Raw genomic sequence first — 21,871 nt, 5'->3', positions numbered from 1 at the left:
GGTGGCTTGGTAGGCTGAATTCTGGTGAAGTCCTCCTCGGTTTTTGACATATTTTCTTTCCATGTATTTTCATAATACATTTCGGCCATCATGTACCCCTTCTGACCTCATATATTAGGGGGCATCTGTTATAGCTCCAAATCTCACTCTTACGGTTTGTGATGCTGCACTCATGGCGTAGGGCAACCCCTCCTTCCAGACCTAGTCCTAAAATTTAAAAAATAGTGTTTTATCCCTTATACGCGACATTGCCCTGAGTTAAACGCGTGTATACGTGGGTCTGTGTATACCCAACCCACGTACATGTATTAAAACACTTAAAAAAAATATAAAACTCCTTATTTTCGGGTGGAGATCGCGGGTTTTACCTGCTAATCACCTGTTATTGCCCGTGGCCCAACTGTTCCCAACAAACTCCCAACTAAAAAACTAATTTGGGAGAGGTATAAAAAGAACTCAAAGGGAAAGCCTAAGGGAGGAGAGAAGAGAGAGAAAGGTTATTATGCTAAGATTTTTCCCCTGACCAGGTCTGAAGTCCTTTGTGCCTTCTGCACTTCCCCCATTTGAATAGGAAACCCTTGTTTCCTTGTGTGTTGATGTTCATCCACCATTTATGACATCATGGAGTGAGTCATGGAAGGAGTTTGTTAAAGGCTTGAGGCTAGAATGGATCCAAAAGGAAGCTTTGCTTGGAGCCTGCTGAAGGTGACTCAGGTGAAATTATTCCTTTTTATGTACTTTATTTGTCTATAATAAAAGAAACGCATGTCTTGGTTCCTGATATAAATATTTTTTATGTTCATGATATTCATGTTTAGAATTCATATGTAAACTGCTTTTTGGAGTTCATAACTAACTACCTTTATTTATAACATGAAGATGGTTTCTTTATAAGGTTTTGTCCATATATGTTGTTTTCTTTGCAATTGGTTGTTTTACAGGGCAAAAGAGAAGAAGGGAACTCCAAGAAGGGTTTGGACCCTAAAGGTCTTCTCAAACATAGGACCTAAGGTACATACCCTTTACAATAGAATTTTCTTATAATAGCATAATGGGTGTGTGAATGTATGTTTATTTGAATAGATAACTTTCAGTTTGCTAGGGTTTCAACCCAAAAAGCCCTAGGGGAACATTTCCCTCAAACATTCTCCCTACTCTATTTTGGTTTCCTTATTCTTCCCTTCTTGTTCCTTAGTTTCTTCTCCTTCTCCCCCTTGCTGCTCTTCCTCCTCACTATCAGAAGGAATGATATCATAGGTGAGGGCCTTTATGTCATCTTCTAATGTCATGTTTCGGAAAATTTCCCATGCTATGGGGATTGTGAATGCATGGAGGGCCTCTTGCACTAAAATTTTGATTAATCCATGGTGAGCTAGTTGATCTAGACTCCCTGCCTTCAACTTAGTGTTGGAGCCTGTGAGGGACTGTAGGAGGAAATAGGGGATGGTGAGTTTCTAGGGTGTTGGAGTGTCCATGCCATATCTCAGCTCATGAAGGATTCTAAAATGGTAGCCATAGACTATGCTATACTTCCCCTCATAGGAAATATATTTAATGATTTGGTAACTAACCTCATCCCAAGGTTAGGGTATGCTTGTCCTTCTAATGCCACTTTTATCTTTTACAGGATGTTCATTGTTTTGGAGGAAGTTTTTCTTCACAACCTATCCAATTGGTTTTTCATCTTTGATCCAAGGTAATCCAAGAGGAAGGGTAGTAACCCTATTGATAAATTCTAGGGTGATTTGCATGGAAATACCTCTAAGCATGACAATGGCATGGGTTATTGAGTGAGGGACTAAAGAAAGGGAAAATTCCTGAGCAGCTTCCTCATCAAACCCTCCGAATTTCTCAAAAAATGTCATCCAATTTGCCCTTGTGTATGGCTACTACTTGGGGATGTTCATGGAGTCTAGTTGAATTAGTGGGATCCTTCCTCATGAATCATCCTGTCATTGTGCTTATACCCCTTTTGAACACCACATGTAGAGATGGAGACAAGAGTTTTGAAGAAAATACAAAAACAGAGGAAAACTGTCTTTTTTTTTTAAAACATGCAGAATATTTTTATGTAATTCCTCTCCTTATATGGATTCAATTCCTCCTTAAAATGATATCCTTTCTTGCACATATTGATAATCAAGGTGAGTATGCATGGAACCTATCTCCTCAAGCCATAAATCAAGCAAAAAACCTGTGTTTTCTTCTTAAAAATAGCTCATTGCCCCTCCTATAGAACTGCCTGTAGGTGCTCCTGTAGAACCTGTAAGTGCTCTTGTAGAACACCATTAGCAAGAGGATGGATGAGAGCAATGGAGAATGATGGTTTCGAGGCTGTGGGGTGACAAGAAGCTTGCTGCAACTAAGTGGATGAGGATAGAATGAAAGAAAAGGTGGTGAGAGTGTTTCGAGGAGAGTACTTATTACTTCTTTTAGATATTTTCAGTGATGGGGGTGAGCTGGCAAAAAGGTACGTTGGTCATATTTGGACCATTGATCCTCACCTACCTTGTCATCATGGTTTCTTCCCACAATCACCTCTCATCATTACATCGGAGTTTTCAAACCCTCCACTACTTGTCCTTGGGATCTTTCTCTGAGTTGACTATGCGCACGTGTTGTGACATCTTTGGATGAGTGGAATCAACTAGATGAAGGTGGCCAAGTTAACTAGCCACCTTTTCTCATTCAATCTCAACCATCTCATTCACTTATGCATATCTTTCAATTACACAAATGCAATATAGGAGTAGGTTAGTCACTTACCTGTGAGTCGAATGTATGTGTTGTGAGGTATTTTTGCCCCTTTACTGTTGCATGCTTGTATTCCTTTGCTGCATGTTCTCTGCTTCCTGATGTGTGGTTGCTTGTCTTGTGTCGGTTTCCTCTAGCTAGATCTAAGCTTCAAATTTCTCCTTCAATCCTCATGGATGCACTTCTTTTGCTGATGTGGCTTGATTTTAAGGGGATCATCTACTACAGGAATTCCTATAGAAGCTCCTGTAGCTGCTTCTCCCTTTGAAATTTCAGCGTATTTCTATGCTGGGAGCTGTGAGGACAATGCCAAATATGTTGATGGAGATGGAGAGGTACTATGTAAGATGTAGGTGGGATTTTAGGTGTTGCTTCCTCTCTTATTTGTGTTCTTTTTTCTCTTTTTACTAAAAACTAGTTTTCTATGTTTTTTTTGTGATAGGAAGGAAAAAAATGATGATGATGATGATGTGATGTAGGTGTGCAATGGATGGCAAGGAGGATTGATAGTTGTAGTAGGGTTTACATGTTCTTCATAAAGCTTCCCAGCCCATAAAACTTCTTTTTGTAATCATTTCGGGCTCTCTATAATTCCTACAGGAGCCTCCTGTAGAAAAAACAGGGCCTACTATAGAACACACATTTTCCAGAAAAAAACACAATGCGGTGGAACAAAGGTCAGAAATGATGGAGAAGAGTGTGGAGGAGGTGAAATAGGCTCTTTGGCATCTTCTCTTGCTCCCTGTGGTCCTCCTGCAACCCGCAATACACATTAAAATTCAATTTTCCTTTTCTTTTTTTTCTCTTTTTATTTCCTTTTTTTTATTTCTGAGAAAACCTAGGGCGCCTCAAGGAGGTTTTCACAATAATTGCCTGCCCTAGGTGCTTCCAGGGAGGTTTTCAGCCAGGGATCTTATTCTCTTTTTCTTTTCTCTTTTTTTTTTTTTGGCATCACTTGGCCGCCTCAGAAGAGGTTTTCAACCCAATGATGGGACTCAAGTGCCTCATGGAGGATTACACTGGAGTCCTTATTTTTTATTTCTCTTTTCTATTTCTTTAGTGAGTGGGTGAAGTGGAGGCTAAGAAATGATCCACTACCATCACTGTCTTATTTAGATCTTCAATGAACTCTCGCTTAGAGAGGGGCTTCTTGTAAATTTTCAACCTATGTCCATTGACAAGCATGGGGATAGCTTCCTCATCAATGGTTCTATTCAGAACTGAACAATTGTCACTGCATTTTTCCATAGTGTAGGGTCCCAACCATCTTGTCCTCAGCTTGTCTTTGAAGTCTTTATACCTTGAATCATATAACAGTGCCTAATATCCCTCTTGGAATTTCTTCTCCTTGATATTTTTGTCATGCCATATCTTCCTCTGAAGCTGAACTACCTTTGTGTGGAGAAGGGCCTGCAATCTTTGTTCATCTAATCCATTGAGATGGAGTAGTCTTTCATTCTGTGCATGGCTGGGGTATTGGTCTAGTTGAGATACCATCCTTAGTGTATTGAATTCAAATTCTATTGACAACAAAGCCTTCTTCCCATTGACCAGTTCATAGGGTGTGAACCCTGTGGTGGTCTTCCATGTTGTGTTGTAGGCCCAAGTGGCCTCAACTAATCTATCCGCCCAATATTTTCTGTTGCTGTTCACTACCTTGGTCAAAATTCCTTCCAAAGCTCTATTAGTGACATCCACTTGCCCATTGGCTTGTGGATGGTAAGGGGTGGAAGTCTTGTGCTTGATTTTATGATGTATGAGTAGGTCTTCAATCAAATTGGAAGTGAACTAATTGCCTTGATTTGTGACCAACTCTCTTGGATACCCGAACTTGTAGAATATGTTTTCTCTTAAAAACTCAACAATTTTTTCTTTTGTCACTGTTTTGATTTCTTTTGTTTCTGCCCACTTTGTCAGGTAATCAGTGCACACAATGATGTATTGCTTCTATTTTGAAGGAGGGTTGATAGGACCCACAAAGCCCGTGCCCCACTTCTCAAATGGCTCAAAGGTCACTTGAGGTTGCATGGGCATCTCATCCTTTGGAGTATGTTTTCCCATCCCTTGACACTGATCACATTGTATGGTGTATCTCCTCGCATCTTAATGAAGAATGGGCCAATAGTAGCCTGCTTGCAAGATTTTGAAGGTAGTTCTCTTTGCTACAAAATGACCTCCACATGGCCCATCATGAAAGGTCAGGAGGATGTCAAAAACTTCCTCCTCCTGCACACATCTTCTCAAGATCTAATCTAGGCCAAGTTTGAAGAGATTACCCCCAATCTAGGTGAAAGGGGTGCTTTTCCTCACTATCTTGTTCTCCTTCAAGGACAGGTGTGGTGGGAACTGTGTTGAAACCAAGTAGTTTGCTATATTAGAAAACCATGGAGAGAGTACTGAGATAGAAAATAGGTGCCATATGGAATTTGATCATCCACCATTCCTTCTTCACCTGTAGGAAAATTTAATCTAGACAAAAAGTAAGCAACAACATTTTCTTTACCAGGCTTATCAACAATGGTCAAATCAAACTGCTGCAGTAAAAGAAACCATCTAATAATGCGAGCATTTACTTCCGTTTTGTTCATTAAATATCTAATTGTAGCATGATTAGTGTGCAAAAAGGTATGATAGACTGTGATATAATGTCTGAATTTGTTTAAAGAATGCACAATAGCTAGGAGTTCCTTCTTGGTCATTGTATAGTTTAACTCTGCATTTGACAATTTTTTTCTTATAAAGTATATGACATAAGGTGACTTTTCATTAGTTTGTCCTAAGGCTACTCCTATTTCTTTGTTCAAGGCATCTGTGTGAATGTGGAAAGGTAGGGCCTAGTTTGGGCTTCTCAAAATTGGGGTAGTCACAAGTTTACTCTTCAAGGTATCTAAGGCTTCTTGACAGTTTTATGACCATAGAAATTCGACATCTTTGCCTAGAAGACAAAACAACGGAGAGGCCAACTAACTAAAATCTTTAATGAATCTTCGGTAATACCCAACTAAGCCTAGGAAAATTCTAACATCTCTCACCTTTTGAGGAGGTAGGACCCTTTGGATGATGGCAATTTTGTTGGGGTCCACCTGCAATCCTTGTTGAGATATTGCATGACCTAGCACGGTCCCTTCAGTCATCAAAAATTCACATTTTTCCAGACTGAGGGACAGGTTCATCTCAATACACTTGTCCAAAATTTTTCCTAGGTTAGATAAAGCTTCTTGAAATTCAGAACCATAAGGAGTAAAATCATCCATATATATTTCCACTGCATCATGAACCAGTTCAGAAAATATACTCAATACCACTCTTTGGAAAGTGGCTAGAGCATTGCACAAACCAAAAGGAAGGACCTGGTATGCAAAGGTACCCCAAGGATAAGTGAAAACGGTCTTATCTTGGTCTTCCAGGATGATTTGAATATGATTGTACCCGCTAAACCCATCTAGGAAGGAAAGTGGTCCTTTTTAGTGGCTTTGCTCAATTCTTGATAGTCAACACAGATTCTCCACTTACCATTTTCTTTGGCACTAGCACCAAAGGAGAGACCCATTCACTGTCAGAGATGGGGTAGATTTTGCAACTCTTCCTTAACAATATCTTTAAGTGCTAGATTCATCCTCCTTTGAGGCTACTTGACTGGTTTGTAAACTTCCTTAATGTTGGAAATAATACTGAGAGGGGGGGGGGGGGTGAATCAGTATTATCAGATCAGTAAAACCTTTCCAATTTCATACTCAGAAACATATACGCTACTTCAATTAAGTGAACCCGCGTGTACACGCTACTGTGTCTAAAGCAACTAGCGTATCTCCAGAGATCTTATAATTCAGTTATCTTAATCTTCAGTAAATGCATCAGAACATTATTAAGCATATTAATAGTAAACAGGTGCAGTATAACAGAACAGAACATCACGCAAGAGCCACACACATGAACACCATGATATAAGGTGGAAACCCAATGTGGGTGAAAACCACCTGCTGCAATTCGTCTCTTTCTTCTTTAATAAGAAACTTCTTTTACAATGTACTGGTGCAGTCCTTTACCAGTACGCAGGCTACAACCTGCAGAGGGCTACAACCCTCTCTCGTTTTCCAACTACTTTTGGAAGGGAGCTACAACCCCCTCAGCTCTTGTACTAGCCGATCTATTTACTAGTACGTAGGTGCTGACCCTACAACCTTCAGGGACCACGTTTCATCAATTTTCAGACTGGATCCAAGAGTACAAAACAAACATTACCGCAATACAATCATCAACTTATACTTGCATCATAATTCATTAAACAACCCAATACTGAATCACTGAAACCCTGTCATCAAGAACACAGAACCCAAACCAGAGCCCAGAACTCTGCAACAACCACCAGAATCAGTAGCAACCTGAAATATCAAATCTTATTATGCATACGCTACTTCACTGTACCAAAACCGCGTGTATACGCACTTTCTCCAAAGGAAACCCGCGTGCAGATCTAGAAATAATTACTTATGCCTTCGCTGTCAGATCCAACCCTTTCCAAGCGTCCCGAACAGATAAACAACAATACTAGATCTTCTCACTTCGTCAGACACACATTGCTTGCCCCCTTTTTTCCTAATGATCTTCTCCTTATATAGCCTTAGGCACTTCACAACACCACGGGCCAAAACCATAGTAACACAATACCATCAACCTCAAAACTAGGGATCGACACGTCCGTCGAGACACCATGGTCCAAAAAACCATAGGCACAACTTCCAAGGAATAACCGCCACGGACCAAAGATAAGTTTTCCACATACACGCTCTTTTACTGAAGCCAACCTGCGTGTAGACGCGACTTGATATATAGCGAACCTGCGTATACGCGACTTGGTATATAGTGAACCTGCTTGTATACGCGAATTGGGCTTAACGAACCTGCGTGTATGAACTTTCTTGGCATGCTGTACTAAGATCTGTCCTCTGATTAAGTTGCCATCACCTGTACCAACCTCTGAGCAACTGTACCAACCTCTGAGTGAGTTGCCATCAAGGACAACACTTGAATCATAATGCCAACAATCTCCCCCTTTGGACTTGATGGCAACCACCACACCAAGTCACTCTCCCCCTTTGACATCAAGGGCAAAGGGCGGACCAAGATATTCTCTTCTTTGGTATACCTTCTACTGTCCATACTGCTGTCCATACTCCCCCTGAGTACATGCTGAAGTTTCTGATTTGGCTCCCCTTTTGTATATGCCAAGTTGTATCAACCCATCCATGCTCCCCCTGAGCAGATGCAGGTTCTAAGACCAGCCATTCAGATCTGTACCATAAGCATCAGTCTGCAATACTATTCCTTTGATCAAACAACAAGATGTATCATTTAGTTTCATCAACAACTTCTAACCATAATGCCAACAATGAATTATTTGAAGTATATGCTCCCCCTGAGTGTGAGCCAACCATTTCCTGAGTCTGTTCTGCTCCCCCTGAGCCTAAGCCAACCATGACTGAACCTGGGTCTGTTCTGCTGCCCTTTCCTCATATACGCGACTTTGCAGCCTGTAACTCGTGTATATACGCGACTTGTCTTCATTATGTCAGCGTATGCAAGATGGAATACTGAATTTCATCACTTTCAGATTCCCCTGTGTCTGTTATGTCAGCTGTCTGAATTATGCCACACCTTTCTGTCTCAGTCTTCTTCAGTTCCTGGAACTGTGATGATGTATGGTCCTCTTGTTTTGAATTTTGAAATCTGCTCCTGCATTCCCTTGCTTTATGCCCATAGTTGTTGCATGTATAACACCTTACATTTTTCATGTTCCTTCTATCACAATCAATTTCTTTGTGTCCATATGCATTGCAGGCAAAGCAATATCCTCTGAAATACCTGGGATGTGATTATCTTTCTTGAACCATTCTACTTCTACATCTGGCTGCAACATGTCCAAGATTATGACATACATAACATTCAACATTATTCAGTGGAGGAAATAATCGTCTATCACGTCCATAGTTAGGATTAAAGGATCTTCCTTGAGGAATTTCTTTCCTTGGTTGTTCCTTGTTGAGCATTTCAGGTTTCGCCTTAGAATTTCTTGCCTCACCTTGTGAACTAGATTCACCTTCAACATATTCATGAAAACCAAGACCAGTTTTGATAGCAGGAGACCTTTGGCTATTAAGAATATCATCCAAAACTTTAGTACTATCTTGAAATCGTAAAAGCTTATCCTTTTCTTCTAGTTTACCTTTCAAGATATTTACCTCAACTTGATGTTGTTCTTCCTTTATCAGATACTGATTCCGTAGGTCTTCTTCAGCTTTTTTTCCTTCTTCCACTTGTCGCTTTAGTTTGATCACTTCATGTTCTTGATCTTCAAGAGCTTCTTTGTTCTGTTCTCTTGATTTTTTAAGATCTTCTTTTAGAGAGAGGATCTTTGATTCAAGCCTTTGAATAGTTATGCTCTGATCCTTTACTACATCCTGCAATTGCTCCCTTACCCTAGTTACTGTCTCCAATTGTTCATTTAATTTGGTAACTTCTTCAGTTTCTGCATTCTTCTTTTCATGTGCCATGAGACTTTTAATATCTTTGCTATTATTGGATGAAGCATTCTTCTTTTCATGTGCCATGAGACTTCTAATATCTTCACTATCATTGAATGAACTTTTAATATGAGTATAATAGCTTCTACCATCTTCTTCATATACCTTTCCTTTGTTATGAGGGCATCTAGCAGCATAGTGACCAACTCTACCACATAGAAAACATTTGAAAGGTAGCTTACCTTTGAACCGTCCAGTTCCCCGTTCAAGATTCTTGACAAAATTTACCTCATCTTCTTCCTCTGACACTTCGAATGCGGCTTCCGGTGGTACCTCTTGTCGCATTTCAAAAGCAGTTAAGATCCCGTGAAGCTGTGACATGGTGATTTTCTGCACATTATCCTTTTCTTCTATAGCAGATACTTTAGAATCAAATTTAGCAGACAGAGATCTCAAAACCTTTTCAACTAAGACAACTTCCTTAAATTCTTCACCCAGATCCCTCATACAATTGACAATCTCATCCATACGCAGGAAATAATTAGCTATGCTTTCATTACTATGCATCTTAAGAGTTTCATACCGGATTCTGAGAGTTTGAAGCTTTGCTCTTTTTACATGATCATCTCCTTCGTAGCTTGTGACGATTTTGTCCCATATTTCCTTAGCTGATTTGAAATGCATGATCTTCATAAATTCTGATTGTGTCAAACTACTCAATAGGACAGTAACAGCTTTGGCATTGAGCTCATATTTCTTTTTCTCTGCTGGATCTGTAGGAGTTGCTGATGGGAATTTGTATCCTCCTTCTACGATTCCCCAAATTTATGCTCCAAGTGATTGTAGATATGCAGTGGTTCTTATCTTCCAGTGAGTAAAATTGTTCCCGTCAAAGACTGGTGGCCTGATGTGTGCCTCTCTTTCTGGATTAGCCATTCTGATGGATCTTTTCCTTCAAGCGATCAAGCTTCCTCTAAAGGACCTGCTCTGATACCAATTGTTGGAAATAATACTGAGAGGGGGGGGGGGGGTGAATCAGTATTATCAGATCAATAAAACCTTTCCAATTTCATACTCAGAAACATATACGCTACTTCAATTAAGTGAACCCACGTGTACACGCTACTGTGTCTAAAGCAACTAGCGTATCTCCAGAGATCTTATAATTCAGTTATCTTAATCTTTAGTAAATGCATCAGAACATTACTAAGCATATTAACAGTAAACAGGTGCAGTATAACAGAACAAAACATCACACAAGAGCCACACACATGAACACCATGATATAAGGTGGAAACCCAATGTGGGTGAAAACAACCTACTGCAATTCGTCTCTTTCTTCTTTAATAAGAAACTTCTTTTACAATGTACTGGTGCAGTCCTTTACCAGTACACAGGCTACAACCTGCAGAGGGCTACAACCCTCCTTCGTTTTCCAACTACTTTTGGAAGGGAGCTACAACCCCCTTAGCTCTTGTACTAGCCGATCTATTTACTAGTACGTAGGTGCTGACCCTACAACCTTCAGGGACCACGTTTCATCAATTTTCAGACTGGATCCAAAAGTACAAAACAAACATTACCGCAATACAATCATCAACTTATACTTGCATCATAATTCATTAAACAACCCAATACTGAATCACTGAAACCCTGTCATCAAGAACACAGAACCCAAACCAGAGCCCAGAACTCTGCAACAACCACCAGAATCAGCAGCAACCTGAAATATCAAATCTTATTATGCATACGCTACTTCACTGTACCAAAACCGCGTGTATACGCGCTTTCTCCAAAGGCAACCCGCGTGCAGATCTAGAAATAATTACTTATGCCTTCGCTGTCAGATCCGACCCTTGCCAAGCGTCCCGAACAGATAAACAACAATACCAGATCTTCTCACTTCGTCAGACACACATTGCTTGCCCCCTTTTTGCCTAATGATCTTCTCCTTATATAGCCTTAGGCACTTCACAACACCACGGGCCAAAACCATAGTAACACAATACCATCAACCTCAAAACTAGGGATCGACACGTCCGTCGAGACACCATGGTCCAAAAAACCATAGGCACAACTTCTAAGGAATAACCTCCACGGACCAAAGATAAGTTTTCCACATACACGCTCTTTTACTGAAGCCAACCTGCGTGTAGACGCGACTTGATATATAGCGAACCTGCGTATACGCGACTTGGTATATAGTGAACCTGCTTGTATACGCGACTTGGGCTTAACGAACCTGCGTGTATGAACTTTCTTGGCATGCTGTACTAAGATCTGTCCTCTGATTAAGTTGCCATCACCTGTACCAACCTCTGAGCACCTGTACCAACCTCTGAGTGAGTTGCCATCAAGGACAACACTTGAATCATAATGCCAACACTTAATGTATATCTGATGAGTACACACTGAAGGGTGCACTGCCTTCATCTCCTTATAACTCCAGGCAAAGGAATCTAAATCTTTTCTCAATAAGCTACACAGCTCCTTCTCCTGGGAAGGGGAAAAGGATGGATTGATTTTCAAGGTTCTTTCTGGGCCGAACTCTATATTCTTAACACGGAGAGAGCTCAGGTCGGCCACACAGAGATTAGATAAGGGGTTGCCTTGGGTTTCTTTCACTATGTCCTCTAATGGTAAGATACTGGGGAGTGGATTCCGAATTACATTTTCAATGATATCATCCTCATCTTGCAGTTCCCCCCATGGCGGTTTCTAATGCACAAAGTGGTGCAAAATAGACTTCATCCTCATCTTCCTCCTTGTTGAGAAAAGGAAAAGGTATGATTATGCCATTCATTTCTTTATCTGTCCATTTAAACATAATTCTTTTTATTCTAAAAACTGGCAATATGATAAAAGATTATAGTTGAAATGGGAAAGTAGTTGTTAATACGGATTAATCAATTATTGTGTTTTTTTTATATAAAAAACAAAAGATTTGGAAAAGCACTTTTCGGAAGGTGAAGAGAAAAGTAGAGCAACTGTTGTTCCTTCTCTAGGAAACTGTGTCCAGACAAGGGGATAGAAACCAGAGCATGCAATTTAGGAAGAGAAGGAGAAAACAAAGCATCTACGCAAGAGGACAAGAAGATAATTTAAGAGTAGAAGATTAAGCGAAGCCCTCAGTATCTCTTGATCCTGAGGGATCGCTACTTTAAAGGTTATCTACAACCTTTATGTACCCACCTACCCACTATAAATGGGGGTAGAGATTGTAAAGAAACGGGGGACTTTTGATTCTTCAAAAATTACTATTGTAATCTCAACTTTGATCATCGACTCTCTTCGAAGAGTGATAGTTGTAAACTTTACCATACATGATTAATATATAACTTAGTTGTTGTTCCATTATCTGATCTTGGAGTAAACCCAGTGGTGCTTCACTGTTGGCTAAGGGCCCGACCCTGGTGGATTCACCTACTTCTTGTATCACTATTTTACAATTACAGTTTTGTGTGGTTTGATTTCCTTTGCATTCCCTTAATTCACTTTATTTGGTAATCTCTTGTTTATGAACATTTCGTGGAATTGATCTGTTATATCGAAACCATAATTAGATTGCATTGGTGACAAAATTATTGATTATAACTTGAAATGTCCCATTGCTCATTCTGATCTAATACTGCACTGTCTAATTCAGACTGTTGTTCATTTAATTGTTGCTAACTTATAATTGTGATTGTCATTCCTTTAATACCTGCGATTAATGTTCATGCTACTAGAATAAGATTGCTAATCCAGTTTAACTTATAGTCACCATGTGTTTCCAAGTTAATTTGCTTTGTTGTTCCATTGGATTAAGATTGTTGTTCAATTCATTTATGTCAAGATAAACTTTGTTGTTGAATTCATTAATAATAGATCAAGCTTTTCTATTCAATTTTTCAATAGACTTAGTTGTTGTTCCTTTTCTGTCAATTGAATTGCTATTTCCAGTTATTTTCTTTAGTGTGGATTGAAGGATCTACAACTGTATAGGACACTGACTACTGCTGTTTAAGTTCTCAGATTGGAGATCTTTCCTATGATTGACTTTCATTTGCATCAATTTACAGGCGAGAGAGTTATCATTACTGAGTCCTCGACTGATGATTGTTTGCGTGAATTATTTAGTTATAGAACATTTCAGTTCTCGTTGTTCCAATTAGATTTTGTTTCCAGCATTCATTTATCTTTGCATTTTAACATACTATACTACAAAACATTACTCTTGAGCAAGTGACCACCTTAGACTGAGTACACTCTTGAGATAAAAAATCATCCCTAGGTTGATAATTAATGTAGGATAAATAGGGGTTAAAAAGACACCTTTTATCACTCAACATTTTGGCGTCATTGCCAGAGAGAGTGTAGCCAATTTTTTTAAGAAGAGTAGTGTGCATTTGACAAGTACTTTCTAGGAGAGAATTGGGTATTAAAAATGAAAGGTAAGAACATGCGTACGAAGCATGTAACATCCCTACTCCCTTGCCTACTTTCCTGCAGATTTGTTGATTACTTTAGGTAGAAATAAGTATTTGAGTTGTGTGCATGACTAAGTAGAAAAAGCCTAAAAAGAATCCAAAACCGCTACCCAAACCTGACAAAGCTAAGGGGCCAGTGACCCTTGGTTGATCGACCTTTATAGACAATATCATCAAGAAAGCAGAATCTCAACCATCATTAGGTCCTAGAAAAGTTGTTTCTAGACAACCTACTAGCTTCCTTCGGGCCACAGAATCACCATCTGTAGCCTTTGCTGACATGCATAGCCAAACAGAAGAAACCGAGCAAGATTTTCAAGAAATTGAGAATTCTTGCCCAATTTCTTTACAAGAAGGGAACTCTAGTAATCTCTGTTAAGGAGGAGGAGAGACAGGGGAAATAGAAAAACCTAGATCCCCTCTTGGAGTAGTTCAAACACTAAGCAACCTAGATAAGAGAAGTGTTGTCAAGATCATCCAAAACAAAGCCGAAGAACCTAAAAGGCCAAAATCCCCCATATAATAGTTCAACAAGGAACATTCATCATCCCAGACCAAGGAAGTGCTGTTAAGGCCATTCCTATTCCTTCTAGTCAACCTAGGAATAATTCCCTAGAAATCCCAGAAGGATATTGGCATATATTCGATCAAACAACCCAAAATCAGCAAACACCTCAAACCTCCACACTACAATATCCCATTGTGGACACTGCACTAAACGCACCTATGAATTCCATGGTTTAACATCAGAAGACCTATATGCATTTCTATTGGAATTTGATGTGTTATGACAGGGGTATGACTACACAACAGAGCCCCAAAACTAAAACTATTTCCCTCCACACTAAAAGGAGCGGCTCTACAATGGTTTATGGGGTTGGGTGGAGGCATTATAAACGACTGGGATCAAATGAAAGGGGCTTTTCTAAAGAAATATCAGGATTATTGTAGGTCTAGAGAATTAAAGGATGAAATATTTCAAATGACAGCCAGACCTAATGAAACATTGGAGGAATATGTAGAACGCTTGTTGGAAATAATACTGAGAGGGGGGGTGAATCAGTATTATCTAATTCTTTTTCAATATATTTATACTTTGAATTATTGTATGTCAGTGCCATAAAATAATGAGCATGAACAATAAAAACAAATAGTCACACCAAAGAACATCACATATAAGGTGGAAACCCAATGTGGGTGAAAACCACCTGCTGCAATATGTCTCTATCTTCTTTCAATTAGAAACTCCTTTTACAATGATTTTGTATTGGTGCAGTCCTTTACCAGTACGTAGGTTGCAACCTGCAGAGAGCTACAACTCTCTCTCCTGGAAGGGAGTTACAACCCCCTACTTCTTTTCTTTCAAGGACCACTTTTCATAAATTTTCAGACTGGATCCATGAACATCAATCAATCATCAAGTATATCTGCATCAAACAATCTCCTTTTCCCAATTAGCATTGAATCAAGTAAACACTTCTCTGACAGCTGTACCCAGAACATAGTAATAGTAACCACACACCAAATTCTGAACCCAGAATACTGCAGCAATAGACAGAGGTAGCTAGATCATAATTTAAAGATATACGCTACTTCAACAACTTGAAACCTGCGTGCAGATCTATAAAGAATAATTCCTTCTTTCAAATATTCAGACAATAATTAACCCAGATTGTCAGATTTATAGATCAAGCATGCACCTCATATAACAGATCAAAATCATACAAAGATACTATTATTCAAGCATAAAGATTATGACCCATCAATAGAACTTATCCTTCTTTATGTGCTAAGGTTCCTCCTTCATTCAGATCCAGATCTGCACCATAACCCAATCACAAATATTTCAGATCTAGTACTTATTAGATATTCAATTCATTCGATGATACTTTGCCAAATGATCTTGTTCCTCTTATATAGTCTTAGGCCTTCCACAATACCACGGTCCAAAACCATAGGATCAAAAAAACTGCTGGACTAATACCATGAACCAACCATGAAAGTGCGTGAGATTAACACTTTTGGATGCAATACACGAACCAAAACCATAGGATCAAAAACTATCGGACTAATACCATGAACCAACCATGAAAGTGCGTGAGATCAACACTTTTGGATGCAATACTACGGACCAAAACCATAGCATAAAAAACTGTCGGACTAATACCATGAGCCAACCATGAAAGTGCGTGAACTTTTCTCTTCATGAAAGGAACTTTTCTCTGCATGAAAGTGCATGAACTTTTCTCTACATGAAATAAACTTTTCTCTGCATAAAAGTGCATGAACTTTTCTCTAAACTTTTCTCTACATAAAAGTGCATGAATTTTTCTCTACATGAAATAAAATTTTCTCTGCATAAAAGTGCATGAACTTATCTCTAAACTTTTCTCTGCATAAAAGTGTGTGAACGTTTCTCTACATGAAATAAACTTTTCTCTGCATAAAAGTGCGTGAACTTTTCTCTACATGAAAGAAACTTTTATCTTCATGAAAGAAACTTTTATCTTCATGAAAGTGCGTGAACTTTGTTGCACTACAATTTATCATCTAAGATGAGTGGGTTGCCATCAAGTACAACATATGTATCATAATTCCAACAATATCCCCCTTTGGACTTGATGGCAACAACAACCAATCACTCTCCCCCTTTGACATCAAGGGCAAAGGGAAAACCAAGATAATCTCTTTCCTAGAGAAACATTCTACTTCCCATACTCCCCCTAAGTATCTGCTGACATCTCTGAAAGAGCTCCCCCTTTGTATATGCCAAGGTGTACCACTCTGTCCATGCTTACTCTGAGTACATGCTGAAGTCTTTGCTCTACTGAAGTGTGTTGTTCATGCTCCCCCTGACTATAAGCAATATCAATAACTAATAGCAGCAGCATCTGACAATCACCATAAATGACCATGAAAGAGATAGAGACATATTGCAGCAATATTCCCTTTGTCCTTCCTCCATAATGCCAACAATGCATTATATGCTCCCCCTGAACTTGTGCCATTCAATCTTTGACCAATCCACAACTCAACAAATCTACGCATATACCCCAGATGAACCTTGCGTACAACCAACAATTAGAAGAGAGTCAACAACAAGATGATGCATCAACAACCCCCAGCTTTTGCCTGAGGTATTCAAAGGTCTCCCTGGGCAATGGTTTGGTGAGTATATCAGCAACTTGTTCCTTAGAAGGAACATACTCCAACTTGACCTTTTGTTCAAGCACTTGTTCTCAGAGAAAGTGATATTTGATTGGTATGTGCTTGGTCTTTGAATGCATGACTGGGTTCTTTGAAATGCTGATTGCACTTGTATTATCACATAAGATGGAGATAGGTGGTGTACAAGTGATTTTAAAATCTTGCAAGGTCTGCATCATCCAAAGGAGTTGAGTGCAACAAGATGCAGTAGCCACATATTCCGCTTCAGCTGTAGACAAAGCAATTGAACTCTGTTTCTTGCTGAACCAAGATACTAATCGGGAACCCATAAAGAATGCACCACCACTTGTGCTCTTCCTGTCATCCACGCTTCCGGCCCAATCTGCATCTGTATAAGCATGAAGTGTGAGATTTGTATCTCTAGGATACCATAAGCCATAGTTTTGTGTCCCTTGAAGATATTTGAAGATTCTCTTCACTGCCTGAAGATGAGTTTCCTTTGGATTTGCCTGAAATCTTCCAACTATTCCCACTGCATGCATGATGTCTGGTCGGCTACTTGTCAAATAAAGTAGACTTCCAATCATAGATCTCTAAGTTGGTTGATGCACTGCTGCTGATTCATCATTTGCACTGAGGTTACATCCTATGACCATGGGTGTACATACAGGTTTTGCTTCTTCCATACCATATTTCTTCAAAATCTGCTTGAGATACTTGGTTTGAGACAAGAAGATCCCTCCTTCATTTTGTTGGATTTGCAAACCAAGAAAATATGTCAATTCTCCAAGCAAGAACATTTCGAATTCTTTCTGCATCACCAAGGCAAAGCTTTGACTCATAGATTCTTCATTTTTGCCAAAGATAATGTCATCTACATACACAACAAGTATTAGCAATTTGTCATTTTCAATTTTTATATAAAGATTGCTATTTGCTAATCCTTTTGAAAAACCTTGTTGATGAAGATATTTGTCCAAACGATAGTACCAAGCCCTTGGAGCTTGTTTAAGACCATAGAGAGCCTTTTTCAATCTGAATACAAGATTTGGATCATTTCCAAGAATGAAACCATCTAACTGCTCAATGTATACTTCTTCTTCTAAGTCTCCATTCAGAAAGGCTGATTTCACGTCCATTTGAAATACTTTGAACTTTTGAAAACTTGAGAGAGCAAGGAACATTCAGATGGCCTCAAGTCTTGCAACAGGAGCAAAATTTTCTTCAAAATCTATTCCTTCTTGCTACGCATACCCTTTACAAACAAGTCTAGCCTTGTTTCTAATTACTTTCCCATTTTCATTCAACTTATTTTTGAAGACCCATTTTGTCCCTATAACATTCTTATCCTTTGGTCTAGGAACCAACTCCCAAGTGTTGTTCTTTTCGATCTGCTCAAGTTCTTCATCCATTGCTTTGACCCAACATTCATCTTTGCATGCCTCTTTTACATTTTGTGGTTCAGTGGATGAGAGTAATGCCAAATAGCTTGAAGCTTCTGCAATTGTTCTTCTTGTTTGTACACCTGCTTCTTTTTGCCCCAAAATCTGAGATTCTGGATGATTCTTCTGAATGTACCTAGATGGAGTCTTCTCTTCTACCCTTATCTGTTCCTCTGGTGCTTCTTGAGGTTCTTCTTCTTCATCATTCTGTCTTTGAGGGTAGTCTTCATCTTCTTCGATATTTTCATGATTTACTTGCCTAGGAATGTATCCTTTTTCATCAACCACTACATCAATGTTGTCAACAATTCTTCCAAGTCTTTTATTGTAGCACTTATATGCTTTGTTGTGTGGAGAATAACCAAGAAGAATGCCTTCATCTGCTCTAGGTTCAAGTTTTCCAAGTTGCTCATCAGTATTCTTAATATAGCATTTGCTCCCAAAGATTTTGAAGTGTTTTACTGAAGGAGTCTCACCATACCAGAGTTCATGAGGAGTTTGAGTGCCGTTCACTCGGACATTTGTTTTATTGAGAATAACAACCGTAGCATATGCAGCTTCACCCCAGAAAGTTGTGGGAGTTCTGGACTCATCAAGCATAGCACGGGCCATTTGTTGGACTATTCTGTTCATCCTTTCCACCACTCCATTTTGCTGAGGAGTTCTAGCTGTAGAGAATTCCCTTCTTATCCCATGTTCTTCACAGAAATCGAAAAATTCATTTGAGGTAAACTCCCCACCTCTGTCGGACCTGAGGCACTTAATTTTGTAACCTGATTCATTTTCAACCAAGGCTTTGAAGGATTTGAATTTTTCGAATGCTTCGTCTTTGTGCTTCAAAAGTCCTAACCAAACAAACCTGGAGAAATCGTCAATGAATAATATCAAGTATTCTTCTCCTCGAGGTGACCTCATCCTGAAAGGACCACATACATCTGTATGGACTAGTTCAAGAGGCCTGCTGGCTGATCCTTCCTTCTCCGGGAAGTTGGTTCTGGTTTGCTTACCAAACTGACATGATTTGCATATAGTGTTGTCTGGAATTTTGATATCTGGAAGACCAAGAACTGCCTGATATTTGCATGCCTTCCTTATTTGTGAAAAGCTTAGATGCCCCAACCTCCGGTGCCATAACCAATTTTCATCATCCTTGCTCAAATAGCATTTTTGTTGTCCTTCTTCAAATATGTATAGATTATTTGGAGTTCTTCTACCTTTGATCACTGTTTTCCCTGTAACAAGATCACGAACGCTACATCCATTTGATCAAAATATTACCTTGGTTCCTTGATCACACATCTGAATGACACTCAGAAGGTTATGCTTCAAGCCATCAACATACAAAACATTTCGAGCTTTGACCTTTTCTTTTAACTGAGCTATGCCTTTTCCTTTTATAGCTGCTGGAGTATCATTTCCAAAAGAAACTTTCTTTCCCTTTTCTAAAGCATAATATGATTAAAGTTTTTCTTTATCACCTATCATATGCTTCGAACATCCACTGTCGATGTACCATAGATTTTCCTGTCCCTCTGCATAAAAGGCTATGCCACATCTTTCTGATTGTGGTTCCTTTATTCTCCATGTTCTGGTGCTTGAGGCTTGTTCCTTTGTCTACTGAAATATTCTCCTGCATTCAGAATCTTCATGACCGAAGTTATTACAAATAGAACATTCAATTTCATTTTCAAGAGCCGAAAAGTTGTTATAGGTCCTTTTTGTAATCCCAGTCATACTTCTTTGTTTTTGAGCTTCTCTAGTCATGATTGTTTTATATGCAACACATTGAACTGCTTTGTGACCAAAGTTATGGCAAGAGAAACATTGGCCATTGAAGAACCTTCTGCGGTTATCAAATCTACCACCCAAATGATTGTAATTCTTATTGTCATCCATTCTTGAAGCAAATTGAGGAGATTTTACCTGTGGTTGGTTGTAGCTTTTGTTCACCCTTAAGACAGATTGCCCCTGGTTTACCTGGTAGTCTTTGTTAGTTCTTGATGTAATTCGTCCCTGCTTTACCTGGTGATCTCCATTGTGCTTTTGCTCATTCCTTCTTGCTGCATCAAGATAACTCTTTGAGGTGGATGCTTGAGATGTTTCTCCATTATACCCCAGACCTGTCTTGTTTAGCGGAGAACGTTGTACATTGATGATCTCATCCAGAGTTTCAGATCCTTTGACAAACTTAATATTAATAGTCTTTGTTTTCTCAATTTCTTTTCTAAGGCCAACAATTTCACATTCTAACTTTTCAAGAATTTTTTCTTTTTCATCAATTTGAAATTGTAGAGTATCAATGATCACATTCTTTTCTTCTATACATGTCTTGAGTCTAGAAATCTCTTCATAAAAACTATCCACATCTATAGCATCCATGTAATCATCATCTTCAAAGGCCATTAAAAGTTTATAGTCATTACCTCGTTCATCTTCATCACTATTTGATAGACCATCACTGTCTTCATGAGTGTAGTAGCTTTTCTTATTTGCATTCTGTTTCTTGTTCCATCTAATAGGTTCCTTTCCCTTGTCGATCTTATCCTTATGAGGACATTTGGCACCATAGTGACCTACTCTTTCACAAGCAAAGCATTTGAAGGGTAACTTACCTCTGAACCGTCTAGCACCCCGTTGAAGATTTATGACAAAATTTGATTCTTCTTCTTCTTCTGACCCATGTCCTGATTCATAGTACTCTCCTTTACCTGAAGCCTTGAAGACAACTTCTTTCCTGTCAGATGGACCTCCTTTTCTCATTTCATAAGCAGTTAGAATTCCATGTAGTTGTGACATTTTAAGATGTTGTAGATTCTCCTTTTCTTCTATAGCAGAAACTTTAGATTCAAACCTAGGTGACAAAGATCTTAGAACTTTTTCAACCACAACAGCCTCTTTTATTTCTTCACCCAAATTTTTCATACAATTAACAATCTCATCCACACGCAGAAAATAGTTAGCCACACTTTCATCATTATACATCTTGAGATTTTCATATTGAATCCTGAGGGTTTGAAGTTTTGCATGTTTTACCTGATCATCTCCTTCATAGCTCAGAACAATCTTGTCCCATATTTCTTTTGCGGATTTATACTGCATAACTTTCACAAATTCTGATTGAGATAGACATCCTAGAAGAGTATTGACTGCCTTTGCATTTGTTTCATATTTCTTCTTCTCAGCTGGATCTGTAGGAGTAGCTGATGGAAAAGTATACCCTGTTTCTACGATGTCCCAGACTTCTATACCCAAAGATTGAAGATAGGCAGTAACTCTTACCTTCCAATACATGAAGTTTGTCGCATCAAAAATCGGTGGCCTGATTGATGCTTCCCTCTCGTAGTTGCTCATGATGATAGATCTTCCTTCAAGCGATCAAGCTCCTTCAGAAGGACCTGCTCTGATACCAATTGTTGGAAATAATACTGAGAGGGGGGGTGAATCAGTATTATCTAATTCTTTTTCAATATATTTATACTTTGAATTATTGTATGTCAGTACCATAAAATAATGAGCA

This window comes from Pinus tabuliformis, chromosome 9, assembly GCF_031772625.1.
Source record: "Pinus tabuliformis cultivar Carrire ecotype Pingquan chromosome 9, CPIR1, whole genome shotgun sequence".
Lineage (NCBI taxonomy): Eukaryota > Viridiplantae > Streptophyta > Pinopsida > Pinales > Pinaceae > Pinus > Pinus tabuliformis.
Note: the sequence above shows the minus strand (reverse complement) of the source record.